At 40.2% G+C, this 21563-nt stretch overlaps 1 long non-coding RNA gene across 1 annotated transcript; it reads left to right on the top strand.

The window, feature by feature from the left end:
• Positions 1-1301: 1301 nt before the first annotated feature.
• On the top strand, positions 1302-3736 carry LOC120436889. The gene is made up of 3 exons (XR_005610643.1): positions 1302-1471; positions 2373-3028; positions 3118-3736. It is a non-coding gene; the product is annotated as an uncharacterized LOC120436889 (long non-coding RNA).
• The last annotated feature ends 17827 nt before the right edge of the window (positions 3737-21563 follow it).

Raw genomic sequence — 21563 nt, forward strand, 5'->3', positions numbered from 1 at the left:
GTGTTTTTTATAGGCCAAGTCCTTATAAAGTCTCTACAGTGTCAGTGGTGAGCAGCTTAGTCTGCATTTGTCATCATTGTCTAACAAACCCATGCAAGTAAGAAAATAGTTTTATTTATTTATTTATAGTAGGAAAATAGTTTTTAGCTAAAGGCAAAATAGCTCACAGTTAAAATAATGAACAATAATAAAGAAAAAATTGTTTTTCTCTGTTTACCAAGCCTAGCGCAAATAAATCCAAAGGCTCACAGCAGTATTTGCATCAACAGAGATAAAAAGATATACTATGGAGGTAAAGCACACTCACATACGAACCTCAGAGTTTTAAACCACTGACAGTCTGTTCTAGCCTGAGTGATGTTTGTTGGTGACAGCACAAAGTTGTATGAAACCAGTTTTATCAAATGTCTGATCAAATGTTGCAATCCTACTGATGGAAATATTTATGAAAGCACAGCTCTGCTTACACAAACACTGATAATTGTTTTTGTATAGATATTTTTCTATCACTTAACCAGGAAATTATTAATTTTTAAAAAGCTGTGCATTTTTCAGTTTATTATTTAATTTGATGTTATATCATTTCAACTGTGTTAGTGGGGATAGGTTAATTGAAAAAAAAAAAAAAACCCATAGGTGTGAATCTGTGCATGAATCTAAGTGTGAATGGTTGTCTGTGTCTCTATGTGTTAGCCCTGCGACAGACTGGCGACCCGTCCAGGGTGTACCCCGCCTCTCGCCCTATGACAGCTGGGATAGGCTCCAGCGCCCCCAACCCTGGAAAGGATAAGCGGAAGCGAATGGATGGATGGATCATTTCAACTGATCACTGAAATATCCACCATAATAATAAGTCTATAATATAGTCTTATAATATATATAAGAATATATATAAGACTATAATAATAACATATCCATTTCTTTCTGCTTCCATGTAATAGTATTTGTATACAGTTCTGTCATGAATCAGTTCAGTGAGCAATGTACCAGTGACAGTATTTATGAAAGGTTATTTTCAGGTTGTTCCTTAATGACACTTATCTCTTACTCACAGATGTAGTTGCCCTAGATGTAGTTACTAGCTTATATTTTCATTACCACCAGCCACTGTAAACATAGTAGTGACAAATAATTTTCAGGTTTAGGCAGAGCCACATCCAGTTCACACGCTAAATTTCATTGTATCTCACAGTGCTGTAATCAACCTTTTCCAGAAGCATATATATATATATATATATATGTATGTACATATATATCAATTTGATAGACTACACTAAACTTTATTTTATTATGCAATTGAATCTGCTGAAACTTATTTGCTTTTTTCTTCATACTGTACTTGTCCCAGTAGTCATTTTCCACCCTGTTAGAATGTGCTTTATTGCCTTAAAAAAAACTACAATTCCATAAAAGCCATTTAGAGGAAGTGACATCGTTTGTTTTTGGAGGGAATTCAACAGTGGAAAATGAGGTAAGCTTCCACTGTCATTCTCACTTTACTTTTTTTAATCGTAAACATGTTACACTTGTATGGGTGACTCTCACGTTCCACCCTGTTAAGGTCAATTATCAAAAATGTTAATTAAGTAGAATATTTTTTAAAACATATTGGATTTAGGTATTAAAGGCGTGTTAATCTATTGAAGGTTAGCTAGCTAAATGTTGATCAGCTAAAGAGCTACAGCTAGATTATCACAGGTCATCACAAGCGACCATGTTGGTAGATGGTGTGTGATAGAATATGACCACGACTGGCATCATCACAAAGGTGGAAGATGGGACCATTGAAGTGAACTGTCTCCGTAAAAAAGGAATTAACAAGTATTTCTGGCCAAGCCCAAGGAAGGACATCATTTGGTTTGGTGACAACCAGGCACTTTGCCCGACAGAGGTGCCAAAGACCCTCAAAAGATATCTGCAGCTTGATCCTGTTACATGGAAGTTAAATGAAGAGCAGATTTAATGCCATTACCACCACTCCCCTCCCCACTTCATTTAATCGTTTGTGTTGGTTAAAGGAATGCACCACCTTTTTATGAAACTGTCACTCACAGTCATCCCTCAAGTTGAACAAGTGGAAAAAGCTTCTAGCAAGCATGCATTGCCCTGCTCTGGCAGCGTCGCCATTAGCTTTAGCTTAGCACAGTCACTGTAAAGTAGAGGAGCCAGTTAGTAAGTCGTTTGCAAAAGTGAACCAAAAATGTCATAATTTTTCCTGGATATAAAGACTTACACAGACATCAAGATAATTTCTAGTTCACAGGCTCAATAATAATATATATATAACATCAGGTTTTTGTGTTTCTCCTATTTGAGTAAACGTACATTATAATGTCTCATGAAACTGTGTGTGTGTTTCTTTGTAATTTCAGAATGGCTTCATCAAAAAGCCCTCGTAACACCAATGAGGCTGCCACCATTAACTGTAAAAGTGATGTCTTAAAGAAACTCAAAAAGTGACTGATTGGCATTTCTCCAATGGCCATGCAAGGCCCAAAACTGTACATAATAATAGTATTGCAGCAGTAAGTGATGGGACCAATCTATTCAGATTTGCTGTATTTGAAAGCTTGGCCTCCCAAATTAAAGAGGGCAAATCTTGCACCATAAAAAATTTTGGAATGAGCAAATTTTGAAGCGCAAGGTCGATGCTTTCCAGTAAAGACACAGCCATCTATGTAAGTGCCCACATCCAGGTCAGTCAGCAGCTGGAGGATGAGGCAAGGCCACTTCTGGGGCCACCCACCACTTTGGTGTTACTGAACAACATCAGCCAATCTCAGATGGATTATGTAACAGTAAAAGGATGGGTCACAGCTGTAAGTTTGCTCACATTTATTTACTACTAACGCATTTAGATGTAGCTTAAGGTTTTAAACTTTTCATATAGCAAGTTTTAATTTCATAGGATGAAATGAGAGGTCAAGATGGCACTCTGGAGAGAGGCTGTGTGCTCACCCCAGTCTGTGTAGGATCACCAGTTGAAATAAGTCATGTCAGAAGAAAAAACTCACTGACTGTGATTAAGGTCAGTAAATTACTTTATGCAGTGTGTTGATTCTCTTAATACTGGTCTTATAAGTTATTTTTGTTATCGTCTTCTTTTCTTATCTACAGCCTGGAACTGGGGTCCATGAGGTTAAACCCAAAGGTTACAGAACCATTGACTCGGATAACATACCACATATTGTACCATCAGCTGTGTGACTCAAGGTTTTCCCAGACAGCCCAGAAATCCTTCCTTCACCGATTATGTTGCATTACAAAAATGGCACAGTAATCGATGCCAGAGGAGTAGCACCCTTTGGTGATTTCCCAGCACTTCTATTTATTTACTTATTTATTTAATGTATTTCTTTATTTATCTGTTTATCTATCTTTGAGTAATCAGTTAAAGATGAAAATTAAATAAGTTATGAAAAAAATCAGTTAATCAGTTCATTGTTTTTTGGGGTTTTGTTGTTCCTGACTGTTTTAATAAATGCTTTTCAAACTTGGTGCGTCTTATTTAATATTATGAAAAATGTATTTACTTATACTACAAATGAGTTGAGGGGGCAGCACTAAATTAATAAATTCCAATTGAAATGGCTGTGACGTAATCGGCCTTCAAATGCGGCCTCCGAAGGATGCAGCCTATAAATTGGGACTTAGCTACTGTTTATATTATGCCAACCATAGCTGTGTAGCTAGCCACCACGTATGATCATATTCCAGCTAGCCCAACTTCAATAACCCCACAAAAGTCACTACTGTTTAGTTTTTGTCTTCATTTATGTTGGAAGTGATAGCAGAGCTGTACATTTAAATTTTTCAGAAATACCTCAGTCAGAACACTGTATATTATGTTTAGTTGGAAACTAGCAAGTTATCACTCTGCTAACTTCTAACTCCGTTAAATTTCAGAAATTCGGTTTTCATGGATGTTAAACTTAATTATTACACCTGGTAGAGGAGCTACACTGATCATTTTATTAAAGATGAAATAATTTAGACAGTTTTTAACTCTCAGTGATGCCGCAGTGTTTGTTTGACTTTTGGACCTGAAGTAGAGTTTGTACCAGGAAACGGCTAATGACGTCAGACTTAAAGACCGGACTGAGCAGTGTCCGAAAGCAGACAACATTCTCAGCCCCGCCAGGTTAACCCTTTAACAACTTAACCTTGTGTGTTGACTAACGGTGTGTTCACACCGAACGCGATAGAGGCGGTCAGAGCGTCAGGTTTACATGTAAAGTCAATGGAAAAGCGCGATGACACGCGATTGCGCCGTCCGCGAAAAATTGGAAGCAGATTTGCGTCGCGCAACGCCAAAACAGCTGCGTCAGTGTGCCGCGTCTGGCGCGTTTGACTCGCGAAAAAAACCACGCGGCGTCAGTTTTTGTGTTGCATTTGTGCATACGCTGCGTCTCGCGTTCACCGCTCGAGTTGGAAAAATTTGAACTCCAGCGTCAAGTCGCGCCGCGTCAACCAATCAGGAGCCTGGTGACGTGGCTGTAACCAGGTCAAAGGGGCAGATCAAACCAAAGCCCTTCATTCTTCATTCAGTATGGAGGAAAAACTCATCAGCGCAGTGGCTAATCGTCCAGAATTATACGATGCTAGCTGCTACTTCTACCGGGACAGGAATAAAAAGGACCTAGCTTGGAGGCACATAAGTGAGGAGATCGGGCAACCTGGTAAGTTCATTTGTTCTTCTTTTTTCTTTCTTTTTAATTTTCAGACTGACCCGATGAGTCCGCGCAAAAGCTGGCAAGCATGCCTACTGTCCCGCTATTTTCCCCACTGATGTACAAATACCTTTCCGCTAACAAGATAATGTGTTTATTCAGAGGACATCTGCAGGAAAAAGTGGAAGAGCCTCAGGGACACGTATAGTAACAGCTGCCATCTTGCAAAGATACCGTCTGGCACAACTTCCTCCCACATCCCGCCCACATTTCCCGTTCACGCGATGGATTTCTGTTGGACACGCGTCGAGGTGCGAATGTGCACGCGTCAAATTAGGGGCGTTTGGGGCGTTTTCGCTCGCGCCTATCGCGTTCAGTGTGAACACACCGTGACTAAGAGGCTTAAAAGGCTTAACACTTCAGAGTCGTGGACCTTAAAGCTACCAAATTCTCAGAATGACGATCGAAAATGTTGGCTAAATATTGGTGGTGGTAGTATAATTGCTGTCGCCATCATGTTTTCATTATTAGCGGGTGCCCTTTGCTCAGTCTAGTGAAAGAGGGGAAAAAATGGGTCAAAGGCTATGTCCACACGTACACGGGTATTTTTTAAAACTGAGATTTTCAGTTTTCGTTTTTAAAAATAATCCTGTCCAGATGTGCAGTTTTGAAAAATATTTCCATCCACATGTAAACACCAAAAAATGCAGTCAAACGTTGTCATGAACATGCCAAATCCTAGCCATGCAGAAATATTGGCCAATCAGAAGTCTAGAAGCCTGGAAGAGAAAGAGTAAACAGGGCTTTATGCAAACCTCAAGTAAGTTTTTGTGTTTTTCTGGAAAGGTAGCTGATTTTGTGTTACTTTTCAAGTGCCTTCATCATTTCAAATGTTAATAACCAAAGTATTTTGCCTGGTGTAGACTCACAACTTAGGAACGAACAAAATGCATACAGCATGCACAAATTTTAATTAATAAAATTTAATTTATTTAAAACCAACGTCGGGATTTAGGTTGTGAAACCATCTATGATGCCTCTGTCTTTCTAAATAGAGGGACAGTAACTGTGCGTGTATATGTAAGCGTGTAAAAACTGCAGAACAGCAACAGCATTTTGTGTATAACCGCCATTGTAGAAATTAACCTCATGTAAAACAATAACATAGCGCACAGCGTCGCCTCAAAAAAGGCGCACACCTTTGACGTTGCATAAGTAAATTTCTGTTTTCCTTGTCCACATGTAAACACAAAAACAGATTTTTCGAAAATCTCCACCCTGGCAGGAGCTTTTAAAAATCTCGGTTTTCAGTGATCGAAAACGCCGTTTACATGTGGACAAAAGGTGGAAATGCATAGAAAAATCAGCATTTTCAAAAATGCCCATGTACGTGTGGACGTAGCCAAACTATTAGCGCAATCTGTCTTTTTTTTTTTTAATTAAAATGGGTTGAATTATCATTGCCTTTACACTTTAAAATGAAAAGATGTTGTTATCAACATAGATAACTTAGGATAAATTACATACTTAAATAGTTTAGATAGACTATGTTCCTTTTTCTTTTCTTTTTTACCTTTTTTTCAACAAATGCAACACCCAATATATCATACTTTCTTTGTTCTAGATACAGTGGGTGTCCAAATTCATGGGCTGCATCCTCCTGAGGACGCATTTGTAGACCGATTAAGTCACAGCGATGCGCCGAAGGCTGTCCAAATTCATAGACTCCTCCGAATACAGCCGACAAATGCCTCCTCCTTTTCCCCGAATTTGAAGGATGGGTCGGGTGTGTCCTTCGTGGCCCACCATATCCCAGAATTCATAGCGCGGCCCAGCCAAACTCCAGTTTCCGGCAATGGCGGCCGCTACTAAGTTTTAAAATGACTCTTATTAATCTTTCTGGGTCACAAAATAAACTTTTAACATATTTTCAGGCGAGAATGTGGGTGTGTAAACTTCAAATATCTTCTCGGTTTATCAAGATATCACATATTTGCATAAGTGCTTCGATGTTTTCGGAGACGTCTGTTACCCACCAGCTCGAAAGCTAGCCGGCCCAGAATTCATTGCGGAATTTTTCAAGTAACGATGGCGGCACAAGAAGATAAACCAGGAGATGAATACACTTATAAATGTAAGTATATGAAAATCTGGTGGTACAAAAGTTAAATTTTTATAGCGGTTATGTTGTTAGGTTTGTGAATTTGCATAGACTTGTATTATTTATTTAAACAATCTTCGTAAAAAGTGCCCGTAAACTAGCTTGTATGGTGGGTCCCGCGGTTTTTCATTGCCGCTTACATACAGCTAAATTTCATTTTTCCCAATTAACTTTTTTGTGATATGTTTATAGGGACCAAAGAGCAAACAGCAGACTTCATAAAAATTAGAGGAGAAAACGATCACCTCTTCACCGGGGTAAAAAATTCAGCCACTGTGGGATGGAGGAACAAGAATAAATCAATTTACACATCATATTCATCTGAGTACGGTTTCAATAACCCTCATTCTCTACAGAACCTGTGATGTCCAGAAGGTATTCCTCTTGTGCTCTGCTGTGAAAACTTTTGGATTTAGGGATTATCATAGTCGTCATGGTTTTCTCTCTTCTCTTATTTTTTTGTGTGCGATCAGGACTATTCTCGAGAAGATGGGCCTGCAAGGGAAAGTCACCCCCTTGCAGGCCAAAAAGAAGTGGGACAACTTAAAGAAAAGATACAAAGTATGTGTGTTGTCAAGAAGATAACTTTTAAGAATAAAATTTAATAAATGTACATTTACTAAAAGTTGTGTTGTTTTTATTTGTCTGTCATTTCTGATTTCCTCTGCCTTTAGGATTGCAAGTATCCAGGGTCAGGAGAGGGAGTCAGTGGGAAGCCCAATGCTGTTACTTGGCCCTGGTTTGGCCTCATGGATGAGGTGATAGGACAGAGGCCTTCCATTAGGCCCCCTGTCCTAATTTCCTCTCTCCCTGAGGACACTCCAGGGCCAAGTACAGCAGTGGGTGACCAAAGCGAGAGGGAAGAGGAGACAGATGAGGAAGGAGGTCAGCCACCAACAACAGGAAGGAAGAGGAGAGGGGATCAGAGAGGACACGCGGCAAAGGCCTCCTGAGGAGAGGAGAGAACAGGAGAGCAGGGACAGGATGGACAGACTTTTTTCTATATTAGAAAGATTAGTTCCTAAATAAGTTAAAAATATATTCAAATAATATTCTTACGTTGTTCTATTTGTTATGTCATTCTAAATGTTTTTGATTAATGAAAATTAGTTCCCAAATCGGTTGTGCCTTCAGATATTTTTTTTATTTGAATACATTTCTTACTTTTTTCTATTTGTTGTGATATTTTAAAAGTTTTTCATTATGAATAAATTGATGAAAACAATTTTCACTGAACTCATTTTATTTACAGTTGTTTTTAACATGTATGAACATTAATCAAACTTTGAAGAGTTTTAAATTGATATTTAAAGGTAAATAACAATAAAACAAGAATATTTCTAAAACATGAATTATAGTTAAACAACGAAAAAATATATACAAATATTAATAATTTTTCACACAGGATTAACCTAAGTGACCTGTTCCTGGACCATTTTTTAATATAGTTTGATAGACCACACAAAGAAAATCTCTGGCAGTGTTGCTGGATCTGCCAAAGGAAGATCAGACATGGATGGGGTGCTTGGAGAGTGGAGAATCACAGAGGGTGGTCCGCAAAGAGAGTTTTGGGATGCTTCCTCCCACTGTCCACTGCATTGTCCATCCACGGGTTTGCAGGGCTGGCTCAATCGACGGCTGCCACACCACTAAGAGGTTTTTCAGAAATATGCAAACCGGAGAAAGTGGATTCACTACTAGTATAATACTTGTAACTCTGTAGCAGACAACAGTTTGAAAAAGTGCTATTAAAAAAGATGCCTAGATAAATGTTTACTTGCCTGTTAACAGTAGTCATGATCTGGTGGTACCTCCTCCAGGGCAGACACCTCGGCAGACAGCTGGTCCCGCAAAAGAGCACCACTGAGTGCCTCCAAACCAGCCTCCCCCTCATCATCCTCTGCTCCATCTTCCTCAGGTTCATCCTCAGGAGCCACAATGTCACCAGCACTGAGGCAGATTGATAGGTTTGTAGCTTAAACCTATTCGCTGGAACGTTGAAGGCAATGTAATTACACAGCAAGCAAGACACGAAGTAGGCAACATTCTTTATGTTTCACGTGCACGGGAGAGAACTGGACAGGCGCCGTTCCTTCGCTTGACCTCAGTTGCTCTCGTCCGTTCCCCCGTAACACTGCTCTTTTATTGTGGTAACATGAATATGCATAGGTTCATTAACATATAACATACCTTGTGTGTGTGTGTGTGTGTGTGTGTGTGTGTGTGAACCCATTAATGACTTCCTAAACCTGCTGGCCTGGAAGTCCAGCAGTTCATCTAAACAAAATGCACTTAGCCTAAAACAGACATAGATACGTTTATCCTACCATAAAACAATAAGACAAGGTACGACCTCTCCCATGCTCCCAGGATGTGGGTTTGAATACCAGAACACCCTGGAATGCACACAAAGCTTGCACACTATTAAGGATCAAACCTCCTATCACTACACAATCAATTATATACTTCTAAGCATATATGAGTAAATATTTCTAAGCATAAATGGCAATCAACAGTACAAATCTAACATTTCCCCCCTTTTGGCAATTATGCTAGAAAAGTCCCCAGTTATGATCACCTCATGTCTGTCAGTGTTAATGCAAACATTTTATACTCAGCATATGTAAACGTACACAGTCTGACAAATGTATTAGCAGTTATCCAAGTTCTCATTAATCTCATCCAATGGTAAACTGCATCCTACAAGCAAACAAATGAATTGGTAATGGTCAAAAGAGAAATTAACATTTTCAAAAACACTCCAGCTTGGTGGTGCTCCTCTGCAAGACATGTAAATCTCACGTCTCTCTGCAGAGTGGGTTAAGTTCTGCAGGGCGTCATAAATGTATCTTCCAGTTGTTTCCATCACCGTCCATAGGACCAGAGTCCAAATGTATGTAGAATAGACATTCAAACATACCAGTTGAGTTTGTTGTTTGTCAACATGGGTCTCAGCTATCGTGAAAGCTGCAGACCTCTTCAGCACTCTAGTTTTATGGCCTCTCTGCCAACCCCCATCACCTCACTTCAGGCCTCCTTGTCCTGTGGGGGATATTTATGACTCCTCCATTGTCCATCCTCTGCAGGAAAACCCTCTGTGGAAAGGGTGCTGGATCCAGTTATCTTACTGCTGTTATGGTCCCAGCAGTCTTCAGAGTGTCATCGTATGCACAGTACAGTGACACAGCATTAGGTGATGTTCATAGGAAACTGCTGTCATCACCACCATAGCTTCTGGTTCCTGTGCTTCTCACAGAATCATGATGTCATCCTTGGACTCCCCCTGCGCTGTCGGTGGAGCTTGGCACGCTCCCCTCATCCTTCAGGTGCCCGTCTGTCATCCACAATCTCCTCTGTTGGCCTCTGGAAAGCCCCCTTGGCACAGCTCTCATTCCAACGCAGCTTGTGGTCCTTGCTGTGGCTGTGGAATCTGATCTCCCAATGGGCCCCAAACAGCTCGACCTTTGGCCTCAACCCCTGCCTGGAGGCAGCTATGCCTGGAATGGGTTGCTTCTCACTGGGCCTCAGAAGATTTCTCAGGAGATTCCTTTCAGCAATACTTTAATTGCTGCACCTGTATTTCCTTGCTAGGAGGAAAAACTCCTATTTGGAGAGCATGTAAAGCATCATCAAACCACATTCTTTAGTTCAGTGAGCTTCATCTATGGACCATCAAAGCCTCATCTGAACACAGATGCACCACTTTGCATAGGTTTAATACCCGTTGACTAACTGTTAATCACACAAAAATCATAAAAACATAGTTTAGAAAACATAGAAAACATAGTTTCATGTAATTCATATAATTCTGGACCCCTCCTCTTGACGCATGGACACTCCCATGAGTCAACTCATCAAACCCAGATTCCTGTCTTAAAGAAAAAGGTTAGCTAGATTACGTCCCAGGCAACATCAGGGCATCTCCTCTGGAGCAGCACCACCCCGGACCTATAACCCTGCAGTAAAAGATGTTAGTGTGTTTTGCATAATAAGTGTGCTCAACGTCTGGCTCCGCCTGGAGCCATCATACACACCATCATGGCCTGGAAAACAAGATCTGGAAGTAAAATCAAACTCCACACTTATAAACAATTGTATCATAAGTAGCAATAAAGCACTCAGCATCAGCAGGACAAGTATCATGTGCAGGTTTTCTCAAATCAGTAAACTACAATTATCGGCATAATTTGCCTCAGACATTGGTCATCCCATGTACTCAGTTAACATTAATGTAATCGGTGACTTCCCTGAAGCAAAGTCACTCCATGTATTTAACACTAGGAGCTCAGTAGTGGCCAGCTAATGAGCCCCATATTAAACTATTCCACAAACACTGCATCTCTTAGTTGCTTTCTCATGTTACTTGTCCGTCTCTGCTGAATCCTCTACATGCACTCTTAGAAAAACAAACATTAGCAACACACATGGATAATCCTGGAGGTCAGGCACAAGTTGACAGGTTCCAGAGGTGCTACAAAAAGACCATAAAGTTAGCCATCCATAGCTTGTGGAAAGAAGTGACACTAGTTTCAACACAGGAAATGTCTCGCATGTTATTCACATCGTCAAAGTAACCTTTAACATTTCCCCAACAACACAGTGTAACTGCATCACCAACTCATAACCTGTAAACACAGTTTTCTTCACACGTAAACCCAGAAATCCTGTCGTAGAAAAACATCAACCAGCTATCCTGGTATAAATCACATGATCAAATCACATGAAGAACTGTAATGCTGTAGAAAAGTTAGCGCTGCGCAGGTGTACACACACTTTCTCACAGTTACCTCCGTGAACAACACAAGGTAGTGAATAACACCCCTGATAGATGCACAGGCACAGAAAGTGGCATTTAAAAGGTTAAATCGGTATGGCCAAAGCTCACGCAACCTCGACTGTTGCTGTCATCTTTCTGCTCCTGTAAAAAGAAACACACATAGATTCGTCTGCACCTTTGTCAGGTGGAGGTTAACTTCGCACAGTGATGTCAGTCAGTCTGTCAGCTTCTGTCCGCTTTTACCAGTCAGTCAATTTTATTTTCTCTCACTCATTCATTCATGCATTCATTCATTCTTTCTTTGCTAATAGTGGAAATTATCGTCGCATTTTCATTTCCACTTCTCAGCAAAATGACGTCATTTCAAAAAGAAAAGAAGAACTTTATATTGGATTATCTCGCTTAATCCTTTTTTGGGTAGGGACCTATTTTCTAATTGTCCCATATAAGTGGCTTTCTCCTGAGCCCATTTTAATCTTTTGGAGAAACTCACTTGCAACAATTTTCTCGACGACGCGTCGTATAGCGCTTCTGTTGTAGTTGTGCAGATCTGCTCAAACAGAGATTATCAATAAAACTTTCAGTGCACTGTGAAAGTATCAAAATAAAAAGGCCTCGTCAAGTCATGACACATACTCCTCATCTCAGGAGGGTAAATCATACCATTAGCATGATTTATCAAACCATCATACTAATTGGCAGGCTCAACTTCACAACAAAAGAAAAATCATCAGCTAGATTAATTCAAAACCAACCATCAGCCGCACAACACACAACATAAGCCTCATGTCTCATTAGCTATGAATTTTAATCCCTATGTCTGTGCTCTTCACTCATTTAGGCCACAAATTTTATTTAGTTTTCCTTTTTTCCCCATCATCATAAACATGTGACATGTTGTCATGCATTTGGCAAAAGAAATTTGTTCTCATGTATTCAGAGTTGTGTATCTGGGTGCAGGATTCACTCGCACATCACAACAGGAAACTCAGTGTTTTAGAGTCTCCACTCTTACAAACTCCAACACATCCCATTCACTCGTACTAGAATTCAATCACCTTTCATTAATCTAAGAACCATCAACTAATTTGCATATCAGCTATTAACCCACTAAGTTGACAGGACAACAGAAATGCATGTTCAAAATATTATCACAAAATAGAATTCCCTCATACAGTAAATTACTTGTGCTGCATCAATCAGGCAGAAAGCATCTCCCAATTTACTATATTAACTACTAAATTTATTGTCTGATCACTGGTTGGTCAAACCAGAATCTTTTTTTTCCCCACAAAAATTAAACTGTTGTCCTGCAACCTAGAGAGTTAACTGTCAGCATTGGATAAATTCAGCATTTGATAACAAGCATCTGCTAAATTTACACTATTTTAGCACTGATGAGAGATAACAAGCTGATTTTCATTGCATGTATGTTTGTGTTATTAGGCAGGTTTAATCAATGTCTGTGGAGCTGCATCTCCAGCAGGGCATGTTCTTAAAGCTGCCTTTCCTACACACTTCTCTGCTATTAATTGATCATTTTGTAACTAATGTGCTATGAGTCCACTGATCTTTGCATCACACGAGGTGACTTGGACAAGATGATAAACAGACTCACATGCTTAAGATGCTGCCTAATCTTCATGGGCTCTCTTGTGTTTGTGTTAGTAGGGTTAATGCACGTTCTGCTTGTGTGTGTGATTTTGTATGTCTCTTTTTGTAGTGGCTCAGACTCCTTCACAATTTTCCACTTAAGCAGTCAGTTTTCTTTTCCCCAGGTTTGCTAACCCAAATTTTGATTTCCCACATTAAACAACAGCTTTCCTCTGTGTCCTTACTTACTCTCACTCTGTTGTCCTCTCCCACTTGAACAGTCCAACAGCCGGCAGTTCTTCTTCAGCTTTGTCCTGTGTCCCACTGTCTCTTCTTGCCATTTTACTCCGAAAGTGGCAAATGTCAAACTCCAACAGTCTCCTCAGTTTTCCTCAAACGTCCTTTTCACAAGCACAGTGACTTTGCAGCTTGTTGGAAACACAGTGTCATTCATCCAATCAGTCAGGATGATGGTTTGCTCTTCTTCTCCGATGCTGTTTGTCCACACTGCTGCTGCTTGCTGGGTCTCTTTGCTCAGGACTTTGCTGCTGTCTCTTTGCTCTTTGTCTCTTTATCTGCCATGTTATTGCTCTTTGGAACTGCATTCCTTGTCTTCAGGGAGGAGTGAGAGCTCACTTGTGAGGATGAGGGACACATGGTGCTGTAAATAAGTTAGCCAAAAATTGGCCTGAACATTTCCAATGATGTTAAACTATAACTTTATTCCGACTGCTGCATGTGGAAAATGATCCAGGTCTGCTTTTCATCTGAAAGTGACAAAACTAAGACATTTCCATTATTATCATCACTGCTTAACCAAAGATTGTAGCTGTTCTTGGCTGATAAACACAAAACCTTTTTCCTATTATTTTCCATCTACAATATAAACTTTGTCTCTTTTTTTACTCTTTTTTTTATAACTGGTGACCTGCAGAATCACCGTTCTCACAATTGGAGGCAATTACTTTTACACAGCGCACACACTGTGACGTCAGGCACATTCACACTCACTCTTTTCATCTGCATAAATAAACCATATGGCTGATGATATGTGCCATGGTGATCCATAAGTATGATCACAAGTTTATTTAATTATTTTTCAACCCAACAAAGCAAATAAACAAAAACATGATGCTGATGCTATGAACACTCTACACACATGAATCAAGATCCAGGAAAACTGCTGCGCATCTGAAAGAAGAAGCTGAACTCACGGATACGCTACATACTCGAGGTATCATAGTTCTCTTCCCCTTTCTTTGATGAGTTCTCAGCCAGCTCCTGATCTGATAATGTGTAGCTCACTCATCAGCTCAGAAGAGACAGCAACACAACCTCACACAGCGGTTGCGTGCTTTGCCCACAGTGGCAAAGACTTACATTTTCATATTCAACTCAGCTTCTCCATCATGTAGTTTTCAGCTGTTTCATACAGGGTTCAGCATAATAGTTGTTTTCATAGGTGTGCTCTATATCTCAACAATGGCTCATATTAGGATGACAGTTTTCAAACAGGTCAAGTGCCTCTATGCACTTCATTAGGTAAAATATTTGCCTATTTTACTTCATCTCATATGTCATTGTACTGAATTTGAGCAACCCTAAACTTAATGCAGATTACTGTTAAACACTGGTTAAATTAATGGTCTGGAGCACAGGCTGTTGTTGATCAGGGCACTCTAAAGAATCATCTAAATATTTTGTGTCAGCAAGGGGTGGGGGAAGCCATTCACCAGAGCATAGCTTAAATGCTGCTGATGTGGACTGGCCTTCTCCACGGCTGCTGTGTTTCCTAAAAACTTCTAACATTTGAATCTCTGCCATTTATAAGCCTGCGATTAACCGCACGGCTCAGGTCCGCGCGACCGTGCTCGTGTCAACCCGCGCACCTAAGGAGCCGTCACCCTTTTTTTTTTCTCTCTCTCTCTCTCTCTTTAAATACCTTGCGCTCCCAGGAGCGAAGTCCAGCATAAACGTCTATCACGCTCGGACGCACTCTTGCTTGCTTAGGAACCCATGACAACAACAACAGTCAGCGTCACAGACCACGTGTTCTACTCCGCACTCACTCACACAACAACAACAACACAAAATAGGCCTATTGTCCAGCACAGTCTGGACTCCGCGGAACTTCTCAACACCCGAGTGAACGGCGGAGAATTTATTACAGGACCCCACAAAGCGGTCCGTATTTCGCCCCACTAAGACGGCGAACCAAAAAAGTTCGAACTGCGCAACTCTGCGACTTAATGCTTCTGTACAAAAAACCCCACTGAGCGGCCTTGTACATCGCCCCACTAAGACGGCGAATTTTAGCCCCACTAAGCGGCCACGAACAACGCCCCACACAGCCGGCGAAGACGTACAGTTATAGAGATGTACTCTAAACTTACTCGGTGTTGCTTAGCGTGTAATATCAGCCTCGGATCCCGCCGATCGTCATTCGTCGAGGAGAGAAAACGGACAGCTAATCCACCGGCCCGATGACAAATTCTCACGTCTCACTGACGTCAGGGTTCTCTCCTCGGTGAATGCCGACTCCAGGGATCCGGCGTCGAAGGACCAATTAATGATAGGTTTGTAGCTTAAACCTATTCGCTGGAACGTTGAAGGCAATGTAATTACACAGCAAGCAAGACACGAAGTAGGCAACATTCTTTATGTTTCACGTGCACGGAGAGAACTGGACAGGCGCCGTTCCTTCGCTTGACCTCAGTTGCTCTCGTCCGTTCCCCGTAACACTGCTCTTTTATTGTGGTAACATGAATATGCATAGGTTCATTAACATATAACATACCTTGTGTGTGTGTGTGTGTGTGTGTGTGTGACCCATTAATGACTTCTAAACCTGCTGGCCTGGAAGTCCAGCAGTTCATTAAAACAAAATGCACTTAGCCTAAAACAGACATAGATACGTTTATCCTACCATAAAACAATAAGACAAGGTACGACCTCTCCCATGCTCCCAGGATGTGGGTTTGAATACCAGAACACCCTGGAATGCACACAAAGCTTGCACACTATTAAGGATCAAACCTCCTATCACTACACAATCAATTATATACTTCTAAGCACATATGAGTAAATATTTCTAAGCATAAATGGCAATCAACAGTACAAATCTAACACAGATGTTGTGGAGGACGGCACATGCTGTTATGACCTGAAGTGACATACATGCACACATATATATATATATGTACACATACACATACACACACACACACACATATATATATGACATTGGGTGGTCACTTACATGAGGTACAAAGGCGTGGTGCACCTCCAGCGCTTGCAGGAAGATGGCCCTGAACCTGTTCTTCATCATCCCAAAAGCACGCTCTATGATGGAGCGTGCCCTGGAATGATGGCTGTTAAAGTGCTAGGCTCCCACACCTTGGACTGGCCTCTTGTAGGGTGTGATGAGGGGGAGTGGACGCTGGAGGCATGGGTATCCTCCATCTGCGAGGATGAAATGCCCTGGAGGAGGTAGACTGACTGACTGTACAGTGGGCTGTGGCGGAGCACCCTGGAATCATGCACCGACCCAGGCCAGCCCACGTACGTGTCGATGAAGCAGCCCCTATGGTCACAAACCGCCTGCAAGATGATGGATGGAAACAGTTTTCTGTTCCTATAGCACTGACCACTGATGCGGATGTGGCAGCCGTCGATTGCACCCACCGCTTTCATAAAGGCTCTGTGGCATGCCAGCCCTGCAACCCCACGGGGCACTACCTCCAGGTCCTCTGGGGACGTTGGGAGGTGGATGACCTGGTAGCGAATGGCCAACACCTCTTTTGTGACTTGGTGGACGATGTAGTGGACAGTAGAACAAGGCATCCCAAACACTCTTGAGACCACCCTGTAGGATGCTCCACTTGCCAACCAGAAAAGAAACACCAGGATCTCAATTGTGGCACCCCATCCATGCCGCCGATCCTGGTTTAGGAGATTTAGCAACACTGCCAGAGACTCCCTGCTTAGCAGAAAATCAGGCCTTGGATCCTTCTGGTAAAAAGAACGGTCCAGGACTGGTACACTTGGGTTAATCCTGCAGTACAACGGCCTTGTCTGGTTAAGGAAAAAGGTGGAGAACAGCATAAACAGTTTTAATAGAAAGCTATGACTTCATTTATTTTATGACATCAAAGCATTATTCTGATTACTAAGCTTGAGTAAAATATACTAACACTGAGAAAAGACATTTTATACATTTCATCTGTGTAGCTAAGCTTTTTTGTGAACTCAAAAATAACCCTGTTTTCAGCTTTCTGACAATTTTACTGCCATTTTATGTACACGAATAAGTAACAGGATCATATGAATAATTGAAGATAAAGTGAAACTTATAGAAGAACATTTTCTAAGAGATTTTGTTCATATATATTGAATGACCGCCATCATTCAGTCACTGAAATTATCCATAAAACTAGCTAAGTAATTCCTAAATGCGTCTAGATTAATAGTTTTACCTGGATATGATTGTCTCTGATGAGCCTGCGGTACAAAACATGCCGGCGATGACGATGGCGACACAGTTTTTGTAGCTCGTCGATAATTAACAAATGGACTGTAACTTAAGAAAACACCAGCAATAAGAAAAACGCTGCAAAAGCACACAAAACACAACGGAAATAGGAAAAAAGAAAACAGAAATAGAAATAGAAAAAAACAGATTTCCAAAAGCACAAGGGAAGTATTTCTGGGGAGACAATAACCCGACGGACCAGCTGCAGGAACCAAAATATTCTAGGGTAAGCGTGTTTTAATCTCATGATTCATATAATACTGATGACGGATTTTTAGGCTAATAGGTAGGCTAACATACTTACCTCTCATATTTTCTTTCCTCACAAAACCGAAAGATCCTTCATTTCTTTTAAGTGTCTCCCAGCGCAATTCTTAGCATATTTTGGTTCCTGCAACTGGTCCATCAGGTTATTGTCTCCCTTCCCTTGTGCTTTTGGAAATCTGTTTTTTCCTTTTTCTGTTTTCTTTTTTTTCTATTTCCGTTGTGTTTTGTGTGCTTTTGCAGCGTTTTTCTTATTGCTGGTGTTTTCTTAAGTTACAGTCCGTTTGGCCTCTCAAGGCCACCGTAAACCTCAGCCTCCTTTCAAATAATAACTTTAAAAGAAAATATCAATCATTTTTAAGTAGAAGTAACTATAACTTTCTTCATCACAAGCTAGCTGGTGTTATCTGTTAAAAGGCCTTTGATGAGTAGGTAAAGTTCTAGAATAAACCAATACATTTTAATTATCAAAAATAACCCTATGATTTTTAAACTGTTAGAATTAATTTTTACTTAGCATGTTTTACTTAATAGTAGAGAAGTCCAGGAATATCTGATCAGGTCACAGTCTTGTTGAAAATAGCAGTTTGTGAAGAATGATGTGGCTTCTTCTGAGGCTCGTCTTCAACCCAAACAATTGGGTAGAATTTTGACCAAATATTTGATCAAAGCTACCCAACCTATGAACCGACAAAATTATTGAAGCCAGTGAGTTAATTAAAGAACCCAGCACATCACCAACCCAACTCCTGAGCCATAACTTTTGAACCAATATTTGATCAAACTAACCCAACTAGGCTTTTTACCCAGAAGTTGAGTTATGAAAATATACCAGCATTTTTTAGTGTTATTAAGAGTAAATGCAGGTTAAATAGAGTGGCTGCAGTAATGTGGCTGATATTAAAAAGAAAAATATGATTAAACAACATTTAAACAATTTAAATTCCAACAAAAAATTAGACTTGTGTGTTTGTTTCTATATACACACTACAGGTCAAAAGTTTTAAAACACCAAAGTTTTTCCAGTTATTTATTGCAATTCAAGTCGTTCAAGTCCAAATAATAGCTTGAAATGGTAAAAAAGGTAAGTGGTGAACTGCCAGACGTTTAAAGAAAAAACAAAAAAGCCACAATGTTACCCAAAACTAAAAAATATTGTACATTTCAGAATTACACAAAAAGGCCTTTTCTGTGGAGTGCCAAAATGAATTAAATACACCATGTAATAATTAAATGTGTCGATAATTAATTATTAATTAAATAAACATTAATAATTAAATAAACATTTAAATAATTGTTTAAATGCCCACTCATTTCATTTAAAACATTTAATGAATTATTTATTAAATGATCCAAGATAATCAATAACTATGAACTGGTGGTAGTGTGGACGTGGGGCAGCCAGGTATCCCAGAATGCATTTTAAATCACAAGCAGCAATGGTGGCAACGCTCTAAACTGTAAGTAAAGTTTTAAAATACCCCATTTTCTGTCACCAACTACACTTTAAATATTGTTTTAGCTGCGAATGTAATGGCTTAATCTTCACGTCTGCTCAGGTTGTCAACATAGAACATGTTTGAAAAAGTGCTCCAATGTTTTTGGAGATGTCGCTAGCTCCACTAACAGTCAGCTGACAGAGTGTACAGAGCTCACAGCCCCACTGTTCCAGGTTAACTGTTTTTTTACATTAACCAGTAAGATTTGTTTACATATTCCACTCTCCATGTTCCAGATGTTGCATCTGCAGATTCTCATTTTCACCCAACGGTCGTCTCTTTATGTCAGTGTGTCATCATGTGGTGTAAAACAGCGGTCCCCAACCTTTTTTGCGCCACGGACCGGTTTATGCCCGAAAATATTTTCACGGACCGGCCTTTAAGGTGTCGTGGATAAATACAACAAAATAAAACTAGTACCGGTACCGAAAAAAAGAAGATTTATTCATAACACATGTGAAAAGACCCAGGAAAACCGAGTAAACGATAAAAATGATAACAAAATAACGCTGAAAACCGATAAAAACCCTGAAAAACATACATTTCACACCTGAGCCTCAACTCTCGCGGCCCGGTACCAAACGACTCACGGACCGGTACCGGTCCGAGCCCAGGAGTTGGGGACCGCTGGTGTAAAAGGTCTCCATACTCTGAAGCTCCTAAAGATGCATACAAGCATCAATATTATCTTCAGACGATAATGAAAATGTTTTAATTAAAATTCCGGTAACTGGCACACAGCTTTAAAACCTCCGGTTAAACACTGGACTTAATTCACTCAGGTTCTGTTTGTTGGGTCAGGTTTACGTCACTGTTTTATTTACAACTGAGCAAGTCAGTTCGGCTCCGATTAAAGTTAAGTTTCATAACTATAGTTTTAGTGAAGTTTCATGTCTCACTGACACACGTGTTAGACTGAAGTGTAAGACTTTTCTTCATTATCTGGTGTTCATATTATACACTATTGGTCCAATCCTGATCTAAATTACTGGATCTGATATCGTGGAGAAATATCACAATATCCATTCATACGTTAAAATTAACAACCTTTATATGGAGCTTGGACGCCTGTGCATTGTCATTGCTAAGTCTGACCAAACAATGGATAGACTTAAATTTTAATTACAAAAAAACTGTCTCACAGGCTAAACAGTTCCGTGGTTCGAAAAAAAAAACAACTACAAAAATAACTTTTTTCATACTTAAGTGTTAAGTTTTGTATAGAAATTACACAAATGGTAAATGGCCTGCATTTGTATAGCGCTTTACTCAGTCCCTAAGGACCCCAAAGCGCTTTACACTACATTCAGTCAATTCACCCATTCATGCACACATTCACACACTGGCAATGGCAAGCTACGCTGTAGCCACAGCTGCCCTGGGGCGCAATGACAGAGGCGAGGCTGCCGGACACTGGCGCCACCGGGCCCTCTGACCACCACCAGTAGGCAAACATGGGGTTAGTATCTTGCCCAAGGATATTTGGCATGCAGCCAGGAGGCAGCCTGGGATCGAACCACCGACCTTCTGATTAGTGGCTGACCTGCTCTGCCACCTGAGCTACAGCCACACAAAATTCAGTCTCAGGTTAAATGTGATAGAAACAGCTTACACTGACATCCATCTTGATCAGTGATGAGTGTCATGAAACCGTGTTTGCATTATTTGCCCTGCTTTCCACTCTGGATGTCTATTTATGTTAAGCTTTAAGTATAGAAGGGTCCATTCGACAAGCTGGTTTTTTTTTTTTCTTCATTATTTTGTGCTGATATTGCACTTCTTTTTTCAGAACCAAAGAGTTTTTGATATTTTCATAAAATTGCATTTTAAACATTACTTTAAATACTTAGATTTAAAGTTCTGCTACAAGTTTAAATAAAATTATTAGTATTGCTGAACTGCAAAATATTTTGGGTGGAGTGTATTTTTTGCATACAAGTTTAAGAGAATAGCGTTAGTGTTTTGTCTTTTTAAATTTGAGTATGACTTTATACAAAATGCAGCAAGATATTAAAAAAAACAGTTTTGATTATTAAAAAATCGGATTCATATCGGTATCGGTAGATAT

The sequence above is a fragment of the Oreochromis aureus genome, unplaced genomic scaffold (genome assembly GCF_013358895.1).
Source record: "Oreochromis aureus strain Israel breed Guangdong unplaced genomic scaffold, ZZ_aureus HiC_scaffold_32, whole genome shotgun sequence".
In the NCBI taxonomy this organism is placed as follows: Eukaryota; Metazoa; Chordata; class Actinopteri; order Cichliformes; family Cichlidae; genus Oreochromis; species Oreochromis aureus.